Source organism: Lactuca virosa, chromosome 5 (genome assembly GCF_052849685.1).
Source record: "Lactuca virosa cultivar CGN04683 chromosome 5, Lactuca_virosa_CGN04683_v6, whole genome shotgun sequence".
In the NCBI taxonomy this organism is placed as follows: Eukaryota; Viridiplantae; Streptophyta; class Magnoliopsida; order Asterales; family Asteraceae; genus Lactuca; species Lactuca virosa.
In genome coordinates, this window is record NC_136430.1 from 91725195 (window position 1) to 91746932 (window position 21738).

Below are 21738 nucleotides of genomic sequence, written 5' to 3' on the forward strand. Positions count from 1 at the left end.
TACCCTTCTGACCGGTTACGTAAATGTGAACAATTTCAAATAATTCAGGGGTAAATCAAGCACAAAAAAAGTTCAGTGACTAAATATGAACAAAGTTGAAAGTTCCTTACCCTTTCAAATCATTATCCCTATTTTAATATATTCATGAAGTCAATAGTCAAAACCATGAAACCATTTGACAAACTATAGAAATGAAGCCATCAAGCATTCCTTGTGCGTTCTTGGTTGTGCTTGTTTTGGTCTATACGAAGTTACGAACCCCGCCAAAGCTAGCAAAGTTTGAAAATTTTACTTCATCGACTTAAAGAGTTTGAACATGCTTGCTTTCCAGTCCCTCCCTAAGGGGCATGTTCCACCTTCTGGTCCATCATGGTGCACTTATATTCCCGAAAGTGGTGGACCACCTTGTCCTTCACGAGCTTCTTCAATGGTGTCATGGTTTAGCTTGTTTTAATATCATGGAGTAAACTTTTCATAATTAGTTATGTAAATGTTTATTCCTTTATTTATCAATTTATGGAGAAAGTTACAATATGTACAAATACATTTATGTTGTAGTTCATGGTTTTAATCATAGTCCATGAGATAAATTTTTAATTAGAGTTTTTTTATTCATTCCATGCTTTGTGCTTATATTTACAATTAAAAGTTTAGAGGTTATAAGATGTAACACCCCAAATTTTTTAAAACTTTTTCAAATGCTATGGTTATAAAAACATTTGGGTATTAACCCCCATTTAACAAAAACCGGTCCCACAAAAACAATTACAATTAAAACCTTGGGTGTTACCATTAAGCATCATACAACAATATCAATCAAATACGAATTACATCAATAACATTAAATAAGGAACTTAACAACTTCCACTCTATTCTCTATCCCTTAATCTTCTAACTTCCATCTATCAATTTTCTCCTTAATTGCAACCTGGAATACATGACATTAAGACAAAAATATCTCGTGAGCTACGTGGGTTTTAGACCATAAAACAATTTTGATCATTTTCAAGGAAAAACTCCTTTCATACATACCATTAAACATTTTCAATCATTTTCAAAAAAAACTCCTTTCATGCATACCATAAAACATTTTCAATAATTTTAATGAAAAATCATTTCATACATAAAATAACATATCATATCATAAGTATCATTTCTTATCTTATCATTTCATTAGCTTCTTTTCCATTTCATTTCCATTTCAATTTTTTCATTAAAGGCTAATTTTGGTATTAAACCGTTGCCATTTTTATACTTAGGGCCTAACAATATCCCTAAGTCTATACCAAGGTGGAAAGAACAAAATGTAACATCCATAAAATTTTGAAAATTTTAAAACTTTTACATAAATCCAAAAACCATCATTGTGTAACAAATTGTTTTCAAAATAAGTTCGACATCAAAGAAATCTCAAAAATCATGAAACACAATATGAGGAGGTGCACGATCACGCCTTTGCCTTCCCGCGATCCTCTAAGGTACCTGAAACATAATCCAAAACTGTAAGCCCGAAGCTTAGCGAGTTCCTAAAAAATACCAACACAAATACAAAACCAGAATAATATCACAAATAACATGCATTCAGAGCCTTCAGTCTGACTGGAACGCCCCACTGGTCTACAGTCTATCTGGTACGCTCACAGAACCTACAACATGACTGGTAGACTACCTTGGGCCTTCAGCCTATCTGGAATGTTCTCAGGGCCTTCGGCCTGACTGGTACGCCCCACTGGCCTTCAGTCTATCCGGGACGCCCTGGGTCTGTTGGCCTTCAGCACAAAGCAGGTCCGCCTCAACCCAACCGTACATAACATATCAACATATACATAACAATTAAACATATAACCAGTCAATCAGACAAACAAACAGATCTTATAGATCACTAAGCATAACATCATCCTATTATCTGGATACAGATCTAACAGATCATTACAATACTCAATCATGCAATAACCAGGATAACAATCCAAAATGGCCGACGTTTGTGCCTTCGACCCAACAAGTACAGTGAGGAACACTCACCTCACAAGTAGTGTTGAACCGGTAAAATCCAACTCCAAAACTTAGCTCCGGACTCAAATGCCTACAACCATTACGTGACCATTTCTATCAAAACCCCAAAATACCCAAAATGCCCTCAAAGTCAAACTTGGTCAACCATGGTCAAAGTCAAAGTCAACGGTCAAGGTCAACAGTCCATGTTGACCCAACTCGTCGAGTTCCTACAATATTCAGAAAGTCGGGAAAACCCTAGCCAAACTCGTCGAGTTTTCCCAACTTAACACATTCAGTCCTTTTTCATCAAGTCTAACGCTTTAAAATGTAGATCGGGTACCCAGGAGCTGGAAAACCACGTAAAGTTGCTAACTTTACGTCCATGGATGCCACAAAGAGGCTCCAAAACTCAAAGAAGGCTTAATAAGGGACCTAAAACATGAAGGAGGCCTAGAACTTGATAAAGCTTGAAACTTTAAGCCCAAAGAGGCCACAAAACATCCAGATCTGAAGTGATAACTTCATGAAAAGATCAACCCCATGAACAATCCCAAAATGAGCTAAATATGACAATAAACTTCCAAGGAAGAGATCTAAGCAATATATAAGAAAGTTGTCGACTTTTTACCTCAAAAGAACTGCAATACTCCAAGAGTTTCTAGATCTGAAGCCTTCCCTTCAATCTAGACACTTCCAACCTCAAGCTCCTTCAAAAGAACACCAAGAAATCACTCTTCAAGCTCTCACACACACACAAATAAGGGAGAGGATGCACGAACTCGGGTTTTCTGGACAGAGGAGACTGAGAAGTAGGCCACCTAAAGGGTATAAGTCCTTTAAATAGGGTGTAACACCCTAAAAATTAGGGTTTCTTAATCAGCCACCAACTCGTCGAGTTTTCCCCACCAACTCGCCGAGTTGGTCCAAAAATATGCACGACCCAAAAGCCATGAACACGTTGAGTTGAGGCCATCAACCCGACGAGTTCCAAGGGGAATTTGCCTTTTAAGGAATAAATCTCATACCTTGAAGTCGGGATGTTAAAACTCTCCCTCACTTGAACTAGGCTTCGTCCTCGAAGCCTGCTGTGAGGAACAAATCCGGATAATACTCCCGCATCTCAGCCTCAGCCTCCGGCTCCCAGGTCCACTCGGATCCCCTCCAATGCTGCCATCGTACATTTACCAAAGGTACCTCCGTGCTACACAGAACCTTTACCTTCCTTTCTAGAATAGCTACCGGCCTGTCGACATAGTTCATGTGCTCATCAACCTGAATATCATCCAATGATACCACTGCATCCTCGTCCAACACGCACTTCCACAACTGTGAAACGTGGAAAGTGCTATGAATCTGACTGAGCTCCTCCGGAAGATCCAATCTATAAGCAACCTTGCCAACCTTGGCAATAACCCGGAATGGTCCAATAAATCGGGGACCCAACTTCCCCCTCTTCATGAAGCGAATCACACCTTTCCAAGGTGAGACCTTCAAAACAACCATGTTACCGACCTGAAACTCCAACTCAGATCGGCGTTGGTCGACATAGCTCTTCTGCCGACTCTGAGCAGTCTGCAATCTCTGCCTAATCTGCTGAATCATCTCTGTAGTATGCAGAACCACTTCAGTCCGACCCATGACCCTGTGACCCACCTCCCCCCAACAGACTGGGGTACGACATCTCTGCCCATACAAAAGCTCAAAAGGCGGGGCACCTACTGGAGTGGAAACTGTTGTTGTAGGAGAACTCTGCAAGAGGTAGGTAGGAGTCCCAGCTCCCGCCAAAATCAATAATGCATGCTCGCAACATATCGTCAAGATTCTGAATGGTCCGCTCACTCTGGCTGTCGGTCTGCGGATGATAAGTTGTGCTGAAATGCAGCCTCGTGCCCCGTTCCTTATGGAACTTCTGCCAGAAACGGGAGGTGAACCGAACATCACGGTCTAAAACAATAGAGACCGAAACCCCATGGCGAGCAACAATCTTGCGAATATACACATCGGACAACTTCTCTGACGACGAGCTCTCCCGAATTGCTAGAAAATGGGCACTCTTGGTCAATCGATCCACGATGACCCAAATAACATCAAAACCATTTGCCGTCTTCGACAACTTAGTAATGAAGTCCATCGAAATATGCTCCTATTTCCACATGGGAACCTCCAGAGGCTGCAACTTACCATGCGGCCTCTGATGCTCGGCCTTGACCATCCTACAGGTCAAGCAGCTCTCGACGTACCAGGAAATCTCCCTCTTCATGCACGACCACCAATAACTCAACCTCAGATCCCGATAAATCTTGGTGGCCCCCGGGTGAATAGAAAAGCGAGACTTATGAGTCTCCTCCAACACAATCTGTCTGACCCCACCAGACACAGGAACCCACAACCGATCGCAACGGCTCAACAAACCACGACTGTCCGGCACAAATCTAGTGATCTCGCCCCTGATCCTCTAAATCTTCCAATTTTCTTCCCACACCCCCTCGACCCGAGCCTCCCTAATCACTCCCACAAGCAGAGAATCCAAAAAAATCCTCATACATGCCACCTCAACAGAAGGTCCAACAGACTTGCAGCTCAGGGCATCCGCCACCACGTTTGCTTTACCTAGAGGGTAAAGGATCTCGCAGTCATAATCCTTGACTACGTCCAGCCACCTGCACTGCCTCATATTCAGGTTCGGCTGATCCATAATATGCCTCAAACTCTTGTGATCCATGTAGATAGTACAGCGGACCCTATAAAGGTAGTGTCTCCAAATCTTGAGGGCGAAAACCACCACCCCCAACTCAAGATCATGCGTGTGATATCTCGTCTCATGCGGCTTCAATTGTCGCGCATCATAAGCTATCACCCGTCCTCTCTACATGAGGACTGCTCCTGATGCGTATAATTAGCTATACCTAATTTTAATATTTATAACCTAACTACCTTAACTAACTAAATTGCACCTAGGCAGTGTACCTAGTCAAAATTATAGAATAATAGGGTAAGTCGGGTGTCGATCACATGGAACGGTATTGTCTAATTAATTAATTACTACCAAATTAACCTAATTTTTAATAAGCTTTAAGTGGGTTTTTATCTGATTTTCAAGATCAGACTAACTTAACTCAAATTCAATCAATAATTAAAAACACTCTTGTTTAGTTCGAATCCACTTCTTCTTTATGGTTAGCTAACAATTATGGATTATCAAGTTGGTTATTATTGTATTAGTAATTTAAGTCTAAACTTACCAATATTAAACTAATTCATGTAAAACTATGTATGGTCACACACAATCAAACACAGAACCAGTTATGGATTATGAATATGCTATGTAAGATCATGCAAACACAATTATGGTCATAATTTATGTTCTCTAGCACAGCTAAATTTAATTACTTTAATTACTATCTAAGATTGGTCAAACCTAGCTCTAGTAATTTAATGTTCACTAAATCACTAGGTTTCAAGTTCATGTAATTTAATTGTCACTAAGCTACACATAACATGAATTTAAGCAACTAAAGAAACAAATATTAGCATGCTAGGTAATAATAATCAAACATAAGCAAACTACCAACTTAACAAATCCATAGCAAATTAAACTAAACCATAAGTCAGAAGCTTCATCTAGCTAAACAAGAGTAGCTAGATGCAGCTGCTCATAGCAACAAACAAACTAAAACAAATCATAGTATAAGTCATGATGAATGTACCAAACAAATAAACTATTGATGTACTCTTCTCTTACTTGGTGGTAAAAACCCTATTCCAGCACTTCTTCCCTACTGAATTTCGTCTCCAGATCTCCTCTCCACCGGCCAAAAGTCTCTCAAATCGTAATGGACTAAGGTATTTATAATTTCTGATTTTGTCGAGTTCACGTCGTGAGCCGATAAGCCTCACGTCGTGAGTATGAGATAAACGTGTTCGACAAGGACTCTTTCATCCGGATGCATATCTTCTAGAACACTCCAACTCACGTCGTGAATCTAGACATCTCACGACGTGAGTATAGCAGATTTCGTGGGTTTCTTTTCTTTTAAATCTTCAAGTCTCTAAAGTTTCAAGTATTGTCAATTTTGGTCCCTTTCTTCGAAAATTCTTCTACTTTGGCTGCAAATAACAATTTATCCTTATAAGTACCATAATTCTATGAAAATAACCAAAATATTAATAAAAATGTAATTAAATATTGCCTAAAAATATGTATAAATATGGCAATATCAAAATACCTCACACTTATGTTTTGCTTGCCCTCAAGCAAATCTAATTATTTTAAAATTAAACCTTTATCACCAACATCACATAGAACGATCCAACTCAAACTCAACCATTATGCCAATACCTCAACGCGTGCATTTGTGTCTAAAATTTTTCCTAAGTAACCCCCCTCAATTCTAAATACTCACAATCCTCATAAACACTCGCCCACTTCTTTTGAACAACACTCATTTTATGCATCCCTCCGAATCCATCCGCAAAAATCTTTTTAACCTCAATGTATTTTTGTAAAGCCACCCAAGCATACATAATCTAGAGAATTACAACTTTTTAGATACCACACTATGGAGCTCTTGAATTCTTCATTTTCTTTGATATTTGATATTTGATTTCTTCGAATTCACCACCTTCTTGTGTAATTCTTGGTATCTTCAACTTTTTATATTTCTTCAGAATTTTTGATTTTTGATCTTTAAACTTTGATACTTCTATAGCTCCAAAAATTCTTCAACTTTTCACTTTTTGGTAATTTCTCTTTCTCTTTTTTTATAAATATCTCACTTTTTCCACTCAAAACCTACATGCTTAATTAGGGGCGCTTAACTTCAACCTTTATCGGTTAAAGATATTAGTTTTCCTGGATACATTTCAAGTACAGGCTGGTAAACATATTGCATCCCTCAAAGTAAGCGGGGTTGTGTTTTTGTCCCATGATTTCACTAGAATAAAGGAGGCTACAAATGCACTATACCGTATATTGGCTCAACTAAACATTTGAGCTCTCATCGGATCATCCCACACAACACTAGCAACTTAAGTTTTGATTATTATTATTACTAGAATATTTATTTAGATTATTATTTCAAATCTATGTCCAAATTTCTTTAAATTTACTAAATTCTAGCAATTTACTTTTTTCAACCTAAACAATTACTTTTTCGACCTCTTACCCAACACTTATTACATACAATGCCCTCATTGTATGCGTAAACTAAATTAAAAACAATAAAAGGGAGAAAAAGGAACAGACTCCCCTGGTATAGCAGTGGCGTGATCGAACTCCAAACGTGTGGATGAAATGTGCATCACGAATATGGACTTCTTCTAAATCGGAACTTGGACCTTGAACTCGCGAAATATATAAAGTGCCAACAACATACGGAATCGAAACTTCAACCTTCAATAAAAGTGGTGCAAATCTCCAAGGTGTAAATAATAATGTGGGAAAGCATACGCCACATTGTACATCGAAGGAAACGAGCCATAATTGTCTTCATAATAACTCCAAATGTAATGGTGGTGATCCATGTAATGAATAGGAACGAAAAGGATTCAATACGGTGAAAATAGAAAACTCACGACGTGAGTAATATGTTCCACGACGTGAAGCCGCTGAAATGCGTATTCCGAAATACCTCGTAACCCAACTCACGACGTGAGGAATATAGCCTCACGACGTGAGATCTGGGCGACTGAAAATTAGAACTGCCCATTCTTCTTAATAATGTTGGTATTCCACCCTAATATCTGAATGGATAAAGACACTTCTAAATGTAGAATTTCTATGATATTTCACTAAATTCATCCTCTCTCTCGACTCACCCTACACTTATTTTCAATTGTGGGTCTCGACTCGTGACTCTAGACTCTAGATTCTAGACAACCCTTGGCTAGACACATACGCTCTCGACTCGACCTTATTTTCCGAGACTCCATAGCAAATCTGAAATAAAGCCACCAAAGGACAAATAAAAGTAACATAATAGCTTATAAGTCTTACAAACCATAATACAAGTTCAAAACCACAAAAAGCTAAACCAAATAAAATTAAAATAAAAACTAAATAGATAAGAAATCAATCGTCATCTTCTTCACCCCGTGCTCCACTCGTACCGGCTCCATCTACCCCTTGACCTCTATACTCACTCCACCTAGGGAAAATTTGGTAATGATACCCCAGGTGAGTATTAGATTTTCCGTAGTCCCTCCAATCCAATCGACACTTAACGAAAGTTGATCAAAATACCCGGTCATATCACCCCCAAAATTTGGTTCTCCCATGGGTGCAGGTTGATGCACCGACTGTCCTCTCTCTCCTCGTCCTCGCACATTCCTCCTCCGAGGCCTTAGCTGTGGTTGTTGCTCAGGCTGTCCACTAGGCTGCTCTCCATCATCACCCTCATCATCAGTATGCACAAGGCCCCAATGAGTCCCAAAATTCCGAACAACCCTCAATGTCTCCAAGTATCCTATAGTGAACTCGTTACCCTCCGTGCAAGTTAACGAGCGGGTAATCTCGGGAATGATTAAGTCATAAGAACGGGCCAATCGAGTGATGAAGTGGCCCCCACAGATAGGGCTCCCGGGGCGGGAACTTGTAGCAGAATCAGCCAAGAAACGAGCCAGAAAATATGGAATATTAAAACACACTCCCGGCTGTAAGATGCACCATAAAAAAACAAATTTTGCTTCATGACCTTATCCCCATGGCGCCTATGATTGATGGAGAAAGTGATGAATCAGTGTATCAAGCGGTGAATGGGGGATCTTATGCTGCTCTCGGGTGACACTCCGGAATTGAATATTCCGGATGCAATATTGTTCCAAAACTAAAGCCCCGAGGCCCCATTTTCATATCCTCGAGCCGCCTCCCTCAAAAACATAACAAATTCTGGAGTCATAGCTTCCTGAGTCTCGTATAACCCCATTCTCCAGGAAAATTCAACCAAACTGCATTCACGATATTCACCCCCGAGTATAAAAACTAAGGATTGCGGGAACGTAGGGTCTTGGACATTCTCATGGAATGCCACAGTTGCAAAGAATTCCATGCATAGTTCCTTATATACCCTCTCTTGGATACCAAATAAATTATGCCAGCCCTTGCACGTGAATGAAAATCCATTTCCCAAAAAAATATTTGTAAGAAACAGAGACAACCGATCAAGGATTCCGACCTCCCTCAATCTTGCCCAATGAATTGTAGGGGCAAGAGCAATTTAGCTATTGTACAACCACCCTAGCCTGTTGTTGCAACGTGTCAAAATATCTCGTGGCATGGTTGTTGGGAAAACGTAGAATGGTTGCAAACTTGCCACCCCTGTCGGAACTTCTCTTCTGGGAGCCATTGCTACAAAAATAAACATAAAACAAAACCAACAAAAACATCCCAAAAGATTAGTATTAAACAGAATCAGAAACTGAGAGTGTCCAGGATTCACGTCGTGAATCTCTAAGGAGTCACGTCGTGAGTTCGTAATCAAAAGTCAGAATCGGTCCATTCTGTGTGCAAATCGTGCGAATCTAATGTTTACGGTTTTATGCTAGAACAATTTCAAACTCATTCCATACGCATGCAGCAAAATCTTCATACATTAAGGGTATTGATTTTGATATTCAAATGAAATGCAAACCCTAACCCCTAAATCTAGCAAATAAATCAACAATAAACAATGCAAAGAAGATTAATTTACCTAGATTGGAGGATTACGTAAGCACAAGAAGAATAAGAGAAGATGCCGGCCGCAATCGAAACAAAGCGGGGACCAAAATCCGTTTTCTCTTCGTGGGAGAATAAAGTAATGGTTTAGGTCAAATGGTTTCTGTCTTTTACTGTGGTCCCGTGCGTTTCTAAATTCACGTCGTGAATGTAGAGGATTGACGTCGTGAGTTTGTTTTGGGCTGAACACTTGGGCCATTCGATTAAAGATTAAGTGGGTTAGGTAATATAATGGCCTAACAAAAAGGTGTTCGTAATTCACACTATACTCACGTCGTGAACCATAATGATTCACGTCGTGAGTTCGTCTAGATCTTAAAACTTTAAATTTTAATTAATTAAATCACCTAATTTATTACCACTTAATTTTAGGGACCTCACACTAAGTGTTTTATTATGCAGAAAAGGTTGTAGATGATATTATTGATTTTCTTAGAAAAATAAAAATGCAAAAACTAAAAAGAAAAGAAAATCCAAACCAAACTCGGGTTGCCTCCCGAGAAGCGCTTCTTTTTCATGGAGTCGTGAGCTGGACTCTATGCCTCCTACATTGAGCTGTCAGAGGAATCCATCACCACCTGAATCTTTTGCTCTTTCCATAGCCTCTTGTACGCTTGAACTCGTCTAATGTACGCCTTATTTGAATTCTCCTTTTTAGCTTTTACTTCATCTACATCGAGCTTGCTTTTTATCCCTTTAGTCTCTAATTTTTCTTCACTTTTATTAAGCTCCATAGGAATCTTTTCTTCCTTTACCATTGGACTTGTCTCCTTGGAAGTAGCCTCGTCTTCATCACTCGACAATTCATCGCTTTCCTCACTCATCAAAGTTGTTGGTTTTGTGTAGGTAATGACTTCAACGAAGAACGGGACAGATGCTCTCGGTTTGGTGCGTTTTACTTGATGAATTGTCTTGATTTCTTCCTCCATTAGCTTCTCTAATTCTTCAAGATCATTATCTTCATCCATATTGAACACCTCACCTTTTACATATTCTCCTTGAAAACCATATTGTATTCCAAATGTCTCCTCATCATCACCAACCCTCAATGTAAGCTTCGATTCACGAACATCAACTAAAGCTCTAGCAGTATTAAGTAGAGGGCGACCAAGAATAATTGGGACATTCACATCCTCCTTCATATCCATAATCACAAAGTCAACTGGGAAAACAAATTTCCCAATTTTAACAAGGATGTCTTCTACAATTCCCCTCGGGTGAGTCACCGAACGATTGGCCATGTGGATGGTCATCTTTGTACCCTTCATTTTCTGAATATTCAGCTTTTGATAAAATGAATATGGCATCAAATTTATGCTAGCCCCAGAATCGGCTAAAGCATAAGTCTTCAAGTTGTTACCAAACTCACATGGAAGAGTAAGGCGTCTAGGATCTCCCATCTTCGTAGGTATGTATCCCAATACCACTCTTGAACTTTGCTCACTAAGAATTACTTTAGAGTTCTTCTTTAATTGTTAACGAGTGTCCATAAGATCTTGTAGGAACTTCGCGTATTCTGGAATTTTTGAAAGTGAATCGATATAAGGGGTATTAATAGGAATACCCTTTATTTGCTGAATAAATTCCAGATGTTCCTTTTCCAGTGGACTGAGTTGTGCTCGAGACGGAAACGGCAAAGGCGGTCTGTAAGCCGGAACGGAATCTGAATTTTTCTGTTCAGACCGAGCTCACGTCGTGAGTATGGCGGGCTCACGACGTGAGTCTGGTGTTTCAGCAGTAATTTCGTTTTCAAGCTTCGACTTCTTTGGCTTTGGTCCGGATGGCTTTGGTTCCACTTCTAGTGCTTCTAGGAACTCAGAGATGGCCTCTTCTTCAGTATCAATCATCATTACATGGGATTGCGCATTCTTTTCGGGAAATTGTGAGGATAATTTATTGCTCACCAAAGTAGTTAATTGACTAACTTGGACTTCTAAATTATGGATCGATGCTTGATGATTTCTTAAAGAGGTTTGCTGGTCAATCATCATTGTGTGCTGTTCTTTCATCATTTTCATGTGTTCCTTTAGCACTGCATCGGTGTCATCATGCCTTTTCTCGGAAGCTTCCATAAATTTGGTCAAATTTTTTTCCAAATCTACTTTCTTTTCGGCTGGTGGTTGCATTTGAAGGTGTTCTAGAGAGAGAAACTAGAGAAAAGAGAGTGTGTGAGTGTGTGTGAATCTCATGTAAAGGATCATCATTCTATTCATTAATACATTGAGATTCACATTATTCTTCTTCTCCCTCTCTTCTATTTGATCTGATATCATCCGTTTGATTGGGATTCCGCACCATCAAATGGATCTGATTGATACACAAGCAGATTTGGGGACTTACAAGTGGTATCAGAGCTTGGATTGTATCAGTCATTTTTGTCAGATCTGGAGCATATTTGATCTTATTTTTGAAAGATTCTTGCGTTTTTGAATAGATCTCTGAAAATTAGGGGGGGTTTGTTCTTCGCGTTTTTGATAAAAACGAGTTTTTGATCGAGTTTTGGAGCAAAAAGAGGTGAAAAACGCTGTTTTTCACGTAATCTGCGAAGAGTTTACGGTCTTTGAAGGGTTTACGGTCGGCGGCGGCGGCGGCTAGGGTTTCCCGGAGTTTACGGCCGTAAACGTGTTTACGGTCGCCGGAGTTTGCGGCCTCGGCTCGGAATTCGGCTCGGTGAACGGCTAGGGTAGCCGGCTCAGCAGCAGCAAGCCTCGCTTCACATTAAAAATAAGGAAACAGATTTGGGGGGTGCCGGGGATCGAACCTGCGACCTCTGGTTCATCAGCAAGGCACCTTACCAGCTGATCTAGCCTGCTAGATGGAATAACACTTCGAAATTTTATTCAAAACCACTCCCTGCCGCTTCCAAATTTCGCAAATTGACACTTTTAGCCCAAAAATTGATTTTCTTTTAATTTTAAATTCCTTTTTCAACCAAAAATTTTAGTTTTTAAATTTTGAATTTTATTTTTGATTTTTTACTTAAAATTTTGACTTTGACTTTTAAAGTTTGACTTTGACTTTAAACTTTGACTTTCTCATTTAACTTTTAAATTTTCAAATTTAGCTTTTCAGTTTGACTTTTAAGTTTGACTTTTCAAGTTTGACTTTTGAGTTTGACTCTTTAAATTTGACTTTTAAGGTTGACTTTTGAGTTTTTAGTCAAAGAATTAAATTTAAAAAAAAAAAAAAAGAATTCCGAATCCATTCCGGTAAATAAAGTTTCATGTACTCCAGCTTGTGAAACTACGATCAAATTTCTTCGGGAACAAATTGATTTATTAAAAAGAGAAGTTGAGGACCTGAGATATGAAGGATATCAACTCAGGAAAGGACAGAAACCCCTTAAGGCCCAGTTAGAGACAAAAATAAAAGATTTTAAAAGAATTCAGACAGAATACAGTGAAAAATGTGAGCTTTATGATTATGTTAAGAGACAAAATGATGAGTTAATTACCGAGCTTGATACATTGAAAAGACAATTTGAAACTGCAAATTTTGATTTTAGAAAATTTGATGGATCAAGCGAGGTAGTTGCCAACATGATTGATCACTGCATGCAGTTCAAACGAAATCAGTCAAAGGGTTTAGGATATGATAGTGTACCTCCTCCTTATAATCATACATATCAGTATCAACCCCTATCCAAGGATGAGATTGCCAATGAACCGTTTATGGTTTATGGCAAGCCATCTGGTTTCGTTTCAGGCGGACTTATTAATGTTGAAAGTTCTAACATTTCTACTTCCCCTGCAGATCAACCATTAGATCAGGCAAAGCGTGAAGCTGGAGATTCTGTTTCTGTTTCTGATAACAAAACTGAGGCTGAACCTGATGTTTCTATTTCCAATGAACAACCTTCTGTTTCTGATATTAAAGTTGATGATACATCTTGTGATGCCTTTGATGCTTTTGCATCGGATCATGTTGAGTTAATTTTTTTTGACATATTTGATTATTTGTTTGAAAATACTGATGTTCCTGTTTCTAGCACATCTACTTCATGTGCAGGTAAAGTAGAAGAGGATGAGAACAAGGAGAACACCACTGAACAAACCAACATCTCCTTGAGCTCTGAATCTGTTGCTTCGAACTCAGCTGCTTCTGATCAACCTGCTGTTGAGAAATACAGGCCACCAAATCAAGTGAAACAACCGACGGCTTGTTGCAAGTGTGCATGTGGGAAAAATCAGAGACAAGGCAAGGATACGCCACCAGGGGCAGGAAGAAACTACTTCACAGTGAAGAAAAAGACTTGTTTTCACTGTGGAACACCTGGACACATTGCCCGAAACTGTCCAAATCGCGCATACGTTCCCTACTACGCACATGGATGGCAAAACGCGCCAAGAGAGAGATATTCCAAAAGAAACCCCTCAAGGTCACGTTCAGACAATGATGACTGGAATGCGCAGAAGAGCAAGAATCAAACTCCAAAGGACAAGAATCAAAATCCCAAAGTCAAGAAGGAAATGCCGGCCAAGAAGCCAAATCCAAGAGATGCTCCCGTGAAGCCAAAATCAAAGTCATCTCAACGGCCGACATCAAGTTCAAAATCAAGTACCGAGCCACCCATCAGATCGAAAAAGAAATGGGTTAAACCCAACTACAAATAGGTTCCAAAGGCTCACTCTCCCAAATCAACTAATGACTCTAATATTTCTTCATCTTCTGTTTGTGATAAACATGATATGTCATGGGAGAGAGTACCGTGCAAGGATGACAAAGGTCGACCCAGTTTCAAAATGGATTGGGTTCCAAAGACCAACTAATCCCGCTCTGTGTCGGAGCAGCTATGGAGGCATATCATCAGACTTCGGTTTGTTGGTAGTGGCTGTTCCAGGCACATGATAGGGGACATCTCTCAACTGTACAACATTCATAACTTTGTTTGGGAGTATGTGTCCTTTGCGGGAAAGGAAGAAAGGAAGAGATCACAAACGGGGTTAGTGCTTAATGACATGAAGAATTTTCGGATCTGTTCTGAGATTACGCGTGCTGTTCTCAGACCTTCTGGATGCAAATTCAATCGGTGAATTACGGTTTGAGTTTTCTTCTCTATACTCCTGAGTTTTTCTTAAGCTGATTCGCTTTAAAGACTAATTTTTGTTTTAGGATAGTTTAAATTTGTGCATTTACTTTCGTTTCTCTCCTATGAACAAATTTAGGGGGAGAAATAAAAACAAAACAAAAATTAGAAAATTTTAAAAAATCCAAAAACATTAGAAAATCAAAAAATCAAAAAAAAATGTTGGTTATGGAATGTGCTTGAGGGAGATGTTTTGGGAAGTAATATAATCATGTGATAACAGGCAATCTGAATCTGTGTAAGGGACTGAATCTGAATTGTCTAGGCTCTGTGTTCGATGCGCTGGTAGGCACGAGAGATTAAAATGGACTTGACTAGGCTTTGTGAACTTAAGGAATCTAGAGACTTGAAAAATCTTGACCTAGATAGATCCATTTAGCCTGACAATACGGCGCTCAGATAGGTTGAGCAGGGAGATATACATGATAATCCACCGGTCACATTAAAGTTATCCGTATCTAGAACTGTGGTTTAACTCTTCCTCGATGTACGGACTTTGTCCTTAATTCCGATATTGATGGGGCGACTGGGGAATTCCAATAAAGTAGGCTGTAGGAAATTATTTTCTTGCTTTATTTCTGTTAGTCATATGTTGCCTCCTCTGCGTGATTGAAATACATCCGACCTGGACTGCAACATATGCAACTCTATTTCTATGCATCTTATATCTATGCAATTCTTTCTATCTGTTAGCCATATACTGTCTCCTTTGCGTGACTCACAATCCGACCTGGTACACAGTATATGCACCATTCTACTTCTCAATCCCTCTAAATCTGGTTAGTCATATGTTTCACCCTCTGCGAGATTGGAAGAGATCCGACCTGGGTGTATAGCATATGCATTCTAAATCTGACTTCTCTCATAATAATTGTCTGCTCACCTAAAGTAAGGAGTACTTTGGAAGTTCTTGATTATTGGGGTATGTCAGGAAGCGGGAAACATGTTCTAGTACATTTAAAATTGAACAATCACTAGGTTGTCTGTAGATCTCGCTGCTCAATTTAGGTGGACAACAATATCTTTGGTCGTCGTCAGCTGAATGGTCCTTAAGGAATATTATCTAGGAACTTAGGATCACATTGTCTTGTCACTTATAGTATGTCCTAATTTTGTCACAATCTCTCGTCTTTAAGTGGAACACAATACCGGCGATTGACCAGATCTATTCATGAAGGGAGAGGTACTGATAAACGGATAAAGGCTGTCTAAAAACTTTGATCCCAAATCACTCTTAAAGTTAGATATCATTTTTATTTTTGTTAAATTTGTTCATAGTTTCTTCTAATTTAAATATTAGGGGAGAATTAAAAATTTTAAAAACCAAACAAAAATCAGAAAATTAAAAAAAAAATCCAAAAATAGTGTTATTTCTGTTTTATTTCTTTTTCAGAAAATATGAAAAATCCAAAAAAATATTGTGTGCTAAATTTTCTTTTAGTTTTGTTTTGTCTTGAAAAGTAAATTCAGGTGAAGATGAAACTCATGGAAGTTTGTGTCGAAGATTTCTGAGCCAAGGCTTCATCCGTGATCATCGAAGAATTCTCATTCGAAGGAGCAAGAAATGAAGATTATTCTTTCGACATTCAATCCTTCAACCCCAGAAGCAAGGTGAAGCTGCAATTGAAGATTATGTGACGGATTGCATTGAAGCCTCCTCAATCAGCCTGCTGCTATCTTGTACCTGCTGAAGTAATCCAAAAGATTTGTTCTCTCTGATGTTCTCTCTGAAGATTCTCAAACTGAAAGCGCTATCTTTCAAGAATCAGTACGTCAAGCCTCCTCACCCAATGTGCGTTCAATGTCAAATCTTGAAGAAATGCCCAAGTGCTCAAGATGAAGTCATTCATTGAAGATAAATGCTGAAGCCAAGCTTACAATGAAGATGAACAAGAAAGCCAGCTACTTTTTAGGGGGAGCTTGTTGGGTCATTTAAGAAAAGAAAAGAAAGCTATAAACCAAAGGGGAGATTGTTGGGTCAAAAATATGGTTTATACTTTGCTTTTCTAAGCATTTATTGTTTTTATTATTTGGGCCAAAAATAGTATAGGATTAATTGTAGCTTGGACCGAGCATTAGATTATTTTTATTTTGGGCTTGGCCTTAGGTCCATATATATAGGGTGAGGAGTGGATGTGAAGGATGAACACATAGAATAGAGGAGCTTAAGTGTGTGCATTTGAAGGTGTTCTAGAGAGAGAAACTAGAGAAAAGAGAGTGTGTGTGAGTGTGTGTGAATCTCATGTAAAGGATCATCATTCTATTCATTAATACATTGAGATTCACATTATTCTTCTTCTCCTTCTCTTCTATTTGATCTGACATCATCCGTTTGATTGGGATTCCGCACCATCAAACGGATCTGATTGATACACAAGCAAATTAGGGACTTACACCCAATACCACTCTTGAACTTTGCTCACTAAGAATTACTTTAGAGTTCTTCTTTAATTGTTGACGAGTGTCCATAAGATCTTGTAGGAACTTCGCGTATTCTGGAATTTTTGAAAGTGAATCGATAAAAGGGGTATTAATAGGAATACCCTTTATTTGCTGAATAAATTCCAGATATTCCCTTTCCAGTGGACTGAGTTGTGCTCGAGACGGAAACGGAAAAGGCGGTCTGTAAGCCGGAACGGAATCTGACCTTTTCTGTTCAGACCGAGCCCACGTCGTGAGCATGGCGGGCTCACGACGTGAGTCTGGTGTTTCAGCAGTAATTTCGTTTTCAAGCTTCGACTTCTTTGGCTTTGGTCCGGATGGCTTTGGTTCCACTTCTAGTGCTTCTAGGAACTCAGAGATGGCCTCTTCTTCAGTATCAATCATCATTACATGGGATTGAGCATTCTTTTCGGGAAATTGTGAGGATAATTTATTGCTCACCAAAGTAGTTAATTGACTAACTTGGACTTCTAAATTATGGATCGATGCTTGATGATTTCTTAAAGAGGTTTGCTGGTCAATCATCATTGTGTGCTGTTCTTTCATCATTTTCATGTGTTCCTTTAGCACTGCATCAGTGTCATCATGCCTTTTCTCGGAAGCTTCCATAAATTTGGTCAAAATGTTTTCCAAATCTACTTTCTTTTCGACTGGTGGTTGCTATTTTTGGTAGATGCCTCGGCCTGTCGGCTTATATTTTTCTTCCTTTTGCCTCTTGTATTCATCATATGGCAGCCACTTTTTCTTTGGTTTTCTCCAGTCCTCATCATACTTATCCCCACTCGAATAACAAACTTGAGCCTTTTTGTACCCGTTATCATCTACGCTGCAATCCTTGGTCAAGTGTGGACCATTACGCCTTTCACATCCAACTCTTATTGCATGAATTGATTGGTCCATTTGGGTCAATCTCCGATCCATATTATTCAACATCCCCATCATAGCAGCCATTTCTTCAGATTGTGCACCCCTACTGCCTTTTGTTCCATCTTATCTTGGGTTGTGGTACTCACGAGAGTGTTTTACGAATTCTTCAATTAGCACCTTGATCTGATTAGGATTCTTCTTCGTGAGAGGGCCTTGCAAATCAAGTAGTTGTCTAGTCATGACATTGACCCCATCAAAGAAAATAGACATCTCTTGCTAAATATTAAGGTCATGTTGAGGACAATTCCTTAACAATCCTTTGTAACACTCCCATGCCTTGTATAGTGATTCCCCCGGCTGTTGCTCAAAGTTGGCTATTGCCTTCTTGAGTTTTGCTATCTTGGATGGTGGGAAAAATTGGTCTAGAAACTGCTCACGCATTTGAACCCAAGTAGTGATTATACCAGGTGGGAGTGCTTTCAACCAGTCTTTTGCAGCTCATTTGAAAGTAACTGGTAGCATCCTTAGCAAGACAGTATCTCTATTGATATTTGGGACATTGAAATAGTCAGCAATGTCGTTGAACTCTTCTAGATGTTTGAAAGCATCCTCATGATCCTTTCCATAAAACAGAATATCCTTTAGTGCATTAAGGATGTGTCCCTTCAACTCGAATGTGGCAGTGGCAGGAATCGCGGGTTGTACTAATCCCGGACCAACATCTTCTCGAATATGCTTCTTGTAAGCTCCCATTGTCATTTCTTCAATGTTCGCCATTTCGTTGCTTGGCTTGTCTTCGGGTTCGCTCGTATATAGTCCAAACTCGTTCTCGGACTCGTATTCAGACGCGTTTGGGATAGGTATTTGATCTAAACTTGCAATCTTGCTCTTTTCCTTCGTAGATGAGCTTGATTCTCCCGTTTTCTTCCCTGAATTCTTTGAGAACACTGACTTGAACTCTTGTAAGGGTGTCTTCTTTGGTGTTTGATCGTCTTTCACGTTCTTATCCTTCTTTTTGTGAAGGGTCGACTCTAGATCTTCAAACGGTGGTACCAAAGGTGTGCTAGAGCCTCTGGTCATGTACTACTATAATAAAACAAAAAAATAAAAACGTAAAACTGAACTAAAATAGAAAAGCAAACTAAAAACAAAGAAAACTGGAAATCACTGGATTCACGTCGTGAGCCACTAAAGCTCACGTCGTGAGTTTAGTACTGCAAGAAAATAAACGAAACTGAAAAATAACTTTTTGCAGGTTTTACCCGACAAAAAGGATCGATTAATTTAAAGCAAAATAAATCAGTAATTAACTAAGCCGTTCCCCGACAACGGCGCCAAAAACTTGATGCGTACAATTAGCTACACCTAATTTTAATATTTATAACCTAACTACATTAACTAACTAAATTGCACCTAGGTAGTGTACCTAGTCAAAATTATAGAATAGTAGGGTAAGTCGGGTGTCGATCACAGGGAACGCTCATCAACCTGAATATAATCCAATGATACCACTGCATCCTCGTCCAACACGCACTTCCACAACTGCGAAACGTGGAAAGTGCTATGAATCTGACTGAGCTCCTCCGGAAGAACCAATCTATAAGCAACCTTGCCAACCTTGGCAATAACTCGGAATGGTCCAATAAATCAGGGACCCAACTTCCCCCTCTTCATGAAGCGAATCACACCTTTCCAAGGTGAGACCTTCAAAACAACCATGTCACCGACCTGAAACTCCAACTCAGATCGGCGTTGGTCGACATAGCTCTTCTGCCGACTCTGAGCAGTCTGCAATCTCTGCCTAATCTGCTGAATCATCTCTATAGTATGCAGAACCACTTCAGTCCGACCCATGACCCTGTGAGCCACCTCCCCCCAACAGACTGGGGTACGACATCTCTGCCCATACAAAAGCTTAAAAGGCGGGGCACCTACTGGAGTGGAAACTGTTGTTGTAGGAGAACTCTGCAAGAGGTAGGTAGGAGTCCCAGCTCCCGCCAAAATCAATAATGCATGCTCGCAACATATCGTCAAGATTCTGAATGGTCCGCTCACTCTGGCTGTCGGTCTGCGGATGATAATTGTGCTGAAATGCAGCCTCGTGCCCAGTTCCTTATGGAACTTCTGCCAGAAACGGGAGGTGAACCGAACATCACGGTCTGAAACAATAGAGACCGAAACCCCATGGCGAGCAACAATCTTGCGAATATACACATCGGACAACTTCTCTGACGACGAGCTCTCCCGAATTGCTAGAAAATGGGCACTCTTGGTCAATCGATCCACGATGACCCAAATAACATCAAAACCATTTGCCGTCTTCGGCAACTTAGTAATGAAGTGCATTGAAATATGCTCCTATTTCCACATGGGAACCTCCAGAGGCTGCACCTTACCATGCGGCCTCTGATGCTCGGCCTTGACCATCCTACAGGCCAAGCAGCTCTCGACGTACCAGACAATCTCCCTCTTCATGCACGACCACCAATAACTCAACCTCAGATCCCGATAAATCTTGGTGGCCCCCGGGTGAATAGAAAAGCGAGACTTATGAGCCTCCTCCAACACAATCTGTCTGATCCCACCAGACACAGGAACCCACAACCGATCGCAACGGCTCAACAAACCACGACTGTCCGCACAAATCTAGTGATCTCGCCCCTGATCCTCTCAATCTTCCAATTTTCTTCCTGCACCCCCTCGACCCGAGCCTCCCTAATCACTCCCACAAGCAGAGAATCCACAAAAATCCTCATACATGCCACCTCAACAGAAGGTCCAACAGACTTGCAGCTCAGGGCATCTGCCACCAAGTTTGCTTTACCTAGAGGGTAAAGGATCTCGCAGTCATAATCCTTGACTACGTCCAGCCACCTGCACTGCCTCATATTTAGGTTCGGCTGATCCATAATATGCCTCAAACTCTTGTGATCCGTGTAGATAGTACAGCGGACCCTATAAAGGTAGTATCTCCAAATCTTGAGGGCGAAAACCACCGCCCCAACTCAAGATCATGCGTGGGATATCTCGTCTCATGCGGCTTCAACTGCCGCGCATCATAAGCTATCACCCGTCCTCTCTACATGAGGACTGCTCCTGATGCGTACAATTAGCTACACCTAATTTTAATATTTATAACCTAACTACCTTAACTAACTAAATTGCACCTAGGCAGTGTACCTAGTCAAAATTATAGAATAGTAGGGTAAGTTGGGTGTCGATCACATGGAACGGTATTGTCTAATTAATTAATTACTACCAAATTAACCTAATTTTTAATAAGCTTTAAGTGGGTTTTTATCTGATTTTGCAAGGTCAGACTAACTTAACTCAAATTCAATCAATAATTAAAAACACTCCTGTTTAGTTCGAATCCACTTCTTCTTTATGGTTAGCTAACAATTATGGATTATCAAGTTGGTTATTATTGTATTAGTAATTTAAGTCTAAACTTACCAATATTAAACTAGTTCATGTAAAACTATGTATGGTCACACACAATCAAGCACAGAACCAGTTATGGATTATGAATATGCTATGTAAGATTATGCAAACACAATTATGGTCATAATTTATGTTCTCTAGCACAACTAAATTTAATTACTTTAATTACTATCTAAGATTGGTCAATCCT

General features: G+C 39.8%; 1 non-coding gene across 1 annotated transcript; it reads left to right on the forward strand.

The window, feature by feature from the left end:
* Positions 1 to 18390: 18390 nt before the first annotated feature.
* LOC145117859 (small nucleolar RNA R71) lies at positions 18391 to 18497 on the forward strand. The gene has a single exon (XR_013712853.1). It is a non-coding gene; the product is annotated as a small nucleolar RNA R71 (small nucleolar RNA).
* The last annotated feature ends 3241 nt before the right edge of the window (positions 18498 to 21738 follow it).